A 6,552-nucleotide genomic window follows, 5' to 3' on the forward strand; every position below is an offset into this window, starting at 1 on the left:
TTCAAGACGTGAGAATTCTGGAGCAGCTGATCAAAGGAAGGATAAAAATTTGTCTTCGGGTTTGATACCGGATAAAAAGGAAACTTCGACAGCGACTTCAGAGGAGAGCAACTACGTTAGAGGCCGCTCGAAAAAAGAATCAAGTGCGAGGGCAGGTGCGGAGCGCGCGTTTTTTAGATGTAATTCGACCAATCACTACGCAAAAGAATGTCCTGTGAAACGCGAAATTAAATGTTTTCGTTGCAACGAGACAGGTCACTTCGCAAAAGATTGTACTAGGCCTAAGAAACTCGACGAAGGTAAGATAAAAGTTATTACTTCTAATTGCGATCCATCTGAGAAAAAGTATTCAAAGAAGTCTTTAATTAATGATGTGATTCTCGATTCTCTGGTAGATCATGGATCTTCGGTGTGTACCATAAAATCTTCCGTTATGCTTAATAACGGTTTTGAATTTTTAAAACGTCCAAATGAATTGATAGGTTTTGGAAGCATTGAAGCCACGACACGCTCTCCAGGTATAATGAAGGCCAATAGAAAGGTTGACGAGTGCTCAGCTAATGACATTTGTTTCAGAGTGGTGCCAGATAACGCGACTAATTATGATGTAATCAGCATTAGATCTTTTACGGAATTACCTCATATTGCATTTTATAAATTCGGTAATAAAATAACTTATTGTCACCAAATAATTTTCCGTTTGCTAAAGAATCAAACATCGAGTCAAACCTTGAAGAGTTGAGACCAGCTGTTAACGAAAAAGTTAGTATTCACCCGGGATCAATTAATTTTATTAATGTACTAGTCGGTGATTGTGAATTAATGTTGCCTTATGAAAATATAATTGATAAAGAGGTCAAGTTATCGAAAGGGAAAGTTCTTGCAGATAAGATTTTGACAATAAAAGAAATTCCAGAAATGGAACCAAGATTTGAGCCAGTTATCAAGTCTGAGGTACAAATACACGAATCGTTATCTGAGGTCGAATCAAAAGAGATTGTTGATCTTTTAAATTTTAAACGTCGAGAAATTGCTAAAAATTTATCGGAGTTAGGACGTACAGATGTCCTGGAAATGGACATAATTTTAAAAGAAGGGTCGCAACCGTTTTCTGCGAAACCGTATAATTTGAGTTCATCGGAACGTGAAACAATGCGAGATCTTATAGGAGAATATAAACGAGTTAGTTTAGCTAAAGAAAGAAATTCACCCTTTGCTAGCCCGTGTTTTTTAGTTATTAAAGCAGATGGATCACCGCGTCTAGTTGTCGACTATCGGCGATTAAACCAGATGACAATTCGAACAAACTTCCCTCTCTCAAATATCGATGATGGTCTAGATCAATTACATGGCTCCAAGTTTTTTGCCACTTTAGATTTGTCACATGGTTATGTGTTTGGTTTGATGAATGCCCCATTCTATTTTTCTAAATTACTTAAAAGGATTTTTGGTCCAAATAATTCTAATTTAGCTCTTACTTATTTTGATGACATCTTGATTTATGCCAAGACGTGGGAGGAATTTATACAAAAATTAAGCCAGGTTTTGGATCTTTTGATAAAAGCAGGGTTTACATTAAACTTAAAAAAGTGCAAGTTTGGGTTGCCTAAAGTGGATTACTTAGGATTTGTAATTGGAAAAGATGGAATGCAACCAGGTACAAAACACATTAGAGCAATTGTAGAGTTTCCTCAGCCGGAAAATGTGCACGATGCTAGAAGGTTTGTAGGGCTTGCAAACTTTTCGAGACGTCTTATTCCGAAGTTTTCGTGTGTGATGGATCCGTTAATTGAACTTTTGAAGGACGGTGTAAAGTTTGTCTGGGGTAAAGCTCAGAAATTTTCTTTTCAGAAAATCAAACAATTGATCAGTTCGGAGGCTATTTTGGGTGTTTATAATCCGCTAGCAAAACGTAGTGAATTGCATACGGATGCATCAGCAATCGGATTAGGAGCGACGTTATTTCAACAAAACGAGGGGGAGAAACAGAAATTAATTTACGCAATTAGTAGGGAAACCTCAGAAGCGGAAAAATCATATCATTCAAGTAAGCTAGAGTTGTTGGCTGTAGTGTGGGCAACGACTCGATTAAGTCCTTTCCTAATCGGTGTTCATTTTGACATTTTCACAGCCTGCCAAGCGTTGGTTTATATTAACAAGTCAAAAACAACTAATCCACAAATAATTCGTTGGCTCAGTTCGCTTGCTGATTTTGACTTTGATATACACCATCGCAAAGGTGAGAATATGCAACACGTAGATGCATTATCTAGAGCACCGGTAGAAGAGGCTAATTCTTTTGTTGAACCCGGTACGATTTTAAATATTTCGATGCGCGAAGATGAGATCTTGATGTACCAGAGAGTTGATGAAAAATTAGCCAGGAAAATAAAAATTCTAGAAAAAGCCGAACACGAACGTACACGAGCGGAGAAAGATGAATGACAAGATTACGTATTAAGAGATGGTTTACTATACAAAATCGATTACAAAGATAAAAATAAGGAATTGTATGTCGCGCCAACAGTCTTGCGCTATCAATTAAGTACCACGATTTGTCCAGTCATTTTGAAATTGATAGAACGGTATCGAGAATTAGAGAACATTTTTATTTTCCAGGAATGCGAAGATACGTAAAAATGCACATTCGATCTTGTTTAAGAATGTTTGTTAGCAAAAAGGATGATAGGAAAGCAAGCTGGAGAATTGCATCCTATTCCTCCCGGAAAACGACCATTTGTGGTTGTTAACATTGACCATCTTGGGCCATTTGTAACTTTAACTCGTGGAAATAAGTATATCCTTGCAATTTAACAAAATTTTGTCAATTATATACAGTTAAGGATACAAAAGCGCCTACGACGATCAAGAGGGTTCAAGAATTTATTTATAGATTTGGTTCACCTCAGAGAATCATGTCAGACAGGGGTACTAGTTTCACAGCTAATAAATTCGAAGAATTGTTCAAAAGATTTGGTATCAAGCATACGTTAAATTCAAATAGGCATCCTCAAGCCAATGGGCAAGTGGAGAGATTGAATCAGACTATTTTACCGGCTTTACAATCAAATCTTTTGGACAATGAAGGACTAAGATGGGATCAAGATGTAAAGAAATTAGAATGTGATTTGAATTCGTCAGTTTGTAAATCAACGGGTCGTGCTCTGTTTGAAGCTGTATATGGTTTTGTACCGCGTTATGAAGACGGTCATATTAGAATGATAACGAAAAATTCTGAGACTTTTACAAATCCAGAAGAAATTAGAAATGAGATTCGAGAGGCGATTGCGATCGATCAAAAGAAAGCAAAAGATCGTTACGATAAGAACCGTAATACTAAAATTAAATTTGAAATAGGAGACATTGTATTCGTTAAAATTAACACTGTATCAACAGGTGAGTCGACTAAATTTCAATCAAGAAAGAAAGGACCAAGCGTAATTATTGCAAAGTTACCATCGGACACGTATAAAATTCAGAATTTATATTGTAAAGGTAAAAGTACTCCGACTACTGCGCATGTCAGTCAAATTCAAATTTGGCGACCAAATTTGAATGAAGACGTAAACAGCAAGTATAGCTCAGAAGATGAGAATATTCAAAATTTAAAAGAAAAGGAAGATTCTATTGAATTTTTAGAATCGAACGTCGATAAAAACTAGTAAAGAGTGCCTTGAAAAAGGTAAACAAGAGAATTTTGCTCTAGTTGAAAACAATTCAGATGTTGATGTGATTAGAAATTTAAGACCTGTTAGAGAAAAACAGAAACTGAGTAAATTAAACGATTTTGTTTGTGATTAATAATTTAGTTCAGGTATAATGCTCAAGAAATTATTTAAGTTTCGTTTATGCTTTGGGGACCAAGCATCTTTCAAGGATGGCCGAATGTTAGAAAAATACATACATAGTTCTATTTTATACAAGGTTGCTAGGTAGCGTTGAGTTGTTATAAAACAGTTGAAGGTGAGTGTAGAATTACGAGGCTGTTGAGTCTGATCGCGGACCGAGTTTTTGGGCTAAAGAGTCGAAAGTTTAGGCCAAGTGGTCGTCATCTTTTACTGTATTACTTATATTTGTTACATTTATTAAAATTTACATAAACAATCTAACGTGTGGATTTTTCATTGTTTCAACTTACGCGTTAATGCAAGATCTTATAGTTAACTTAGATTGAACTCTAACACTCTCTCAAAATGTTTGGATTTGAAAATTTAATTGTTTACCTTAATAATACAAATGAAACTCAATTCGGCGACGATGTCAACCGTACGTACTTAGAGAGGCCATGATGGCATCCATGGCAGAGTGTTGTGCTGTTCAACAAGCGGTTGTAAAGATCCCTAGTTATGATGGAAAAATATGCCCGTAGGAGACTTTATTCAAGATATTATAAATGGGGAATCATCCGTGCCAGCAAATTGTGTAGGACAATATCTTAAGGCTGTTTTAGCACGATTAAAAGGTGCGGAAAGAGACTCTATTCATGGGAAAAATTTTACAACCATAAATGATTTAATAACGCAATTAAAACAGCGTTTTGCACCTCGTAAATCTTATGCGTGGTATTTACACGAAATTTCAACCATCAGTATGAGTCGTGAAGAAAACGTGAGTGCATTTTTTGATCGGATAACTCTTCTAAATTCAGGAGCCCAAGTGGCCCTTGAAGACAAATATTCAAATGTCGGACAAATATTACCCCCTTTAAATGACTGTGCCCTCGAAGCCTTTAAACGAGGCCTGCCTGATAGCATTTCGGTGTTGGTAGAAGCACATAATCCCGAGAATTTAGACGCAGCCTTTAAAGTCGCGCTCGAGTATGAGGTGAGACAACAATTAGGCCCTGAATACCCAAGAAATTATTATCATAGTTCAAGGCATTATTACTCTAATTATTCAGGGTTACGGGATCGCAGTTCTAGCTCTGATGCTCGTATTGCGACAACTCGTGACTCACGTAAATATTGGGATAAAAAATCGTACGCCTCAGGGAAAAGAAAACACCCTTTGTCGTACAATCCCCATCCATATTTTTCAACTGCTTTGTTGCAAAGTACAGGATACCCGAATCCGTATTATCATCATGATGAGATCAACCCTCAGTTTCTTTTAAACGACGATACATTAAACTACAACTCCGCTCGCCGTATGGACGCAGCGATGGACGAGACGCAAGAAGAGCGTCAGACGAGTGCACAAATCTTATATTATATTATATTATTAAACTTTTTAATTATGAGCAAAGAAACAATCCAAAATTTTATTCATTTTATACTGTTAATATTGAAAACATTCGTTTGAATAAAAACTCAAACTTGAAGGATGTCTTCCCAAAAATTGACTGATTCAAAGACGCACTCAATAATGGAAGTGAATAAAGCTCATTAAATAAAAAAATTAATTAACCTTAACCTTTTGAGTCAAGAAAATTAATTTCTTGAATGCTAACAAAATTGTTAAGTGATACATATAAGGAGTTTGATTGTTTGAATTAATAAAAGGTATGTTTCTGGATTAAATACGGACTACTATTTTGCAGAAATAGTTTTCTGATACTGAACAATGGGACTCAAGCGAAAACTGTGAAAAAAGTGATTAAATTCAAAAACACCAAAGTCAATAAGAATTGATGTCTCAAGAATAGGACTTCGCTAGTAGGAATTTTTCGAATAAATTTTATATATACTTGTGTTAAATAGAATACAGATTTCCTAACAGTAAACGCATTGAATTTGTCCATATTGTTTAGTATGTGAAATAATAATTAATTATAGGGATTTTGATGTTTAGCAGAAAACCATGCAGTAAAAAACTCAACCTAAATGGGTACTGGCAAATACACTAGCTCAATCTTTTGAATTCTCTCGAAGAAAACCACAATTTTTATTAAAGGAAAGAGATTATTAACACAAAAATTGATTTAATCACTTTAGCATTCATATAATCATTCTAATAATTTTCAATACGCGATACCACATTGTATGAAGGTGAGAGTAGTAATTAAAAGTAAAAACTCTCATACTAAATTAAATGAAACAACAAAGAGATTATACGGCAATAATACATGCTTTTATTTAGGCTATGGGGTGTGCCAAAAGATATATGTGATCAAGCAAGATTGATGAAATTTCTCTATTTTCCTAAACCTTATATTCAATCAGTTGAGAATTTCTCAATAAACTAAGGAAATGTAATCTCTCTCGGTCAGCTGTCTACACTACCAAGTTTGCACTTGTGTTTTGATGTACCGTAACAAAATTTTTTCATTAAGGAGAACGAACAAATTAGAGAAGGAGGATAAAAAATAGATTTCTAAAACTTTTCCAGTCACAATGCTTCACTAGACGTGCAGAGACAAACATTTATTAACATGGTAGCGTACTGGGTCATCCTAGTAATTGGACTCCTCAAGGTTGTTGCCAGCAGAAAAAGAAGAATCTTCAATTCCATGCCAAGGAAAGCAGTACATTAATCTTCATATTATTAATGCATCATTTAATCATGGCCGCCTCTTATATGAAAATAAATCTTCTCATAATCAGGTTCCACCTA

Source organism: Belonocnema kinseyi, chromosome 2 (genome assembly GCF_010883055.1).
Source record: "Belonocnema kinseyi isolate 2016_QV_RU_SX_M_011 chromosome 2, B_treatae_v1, whole genome shotgun sequence".
NCBI classification, from domain to species: Eukaryota; Metazoa; Arthropoda; class Insecta; order Hymenoptera; family Cynipidae; genus Belonocnema; species Belonocnema kinseyi.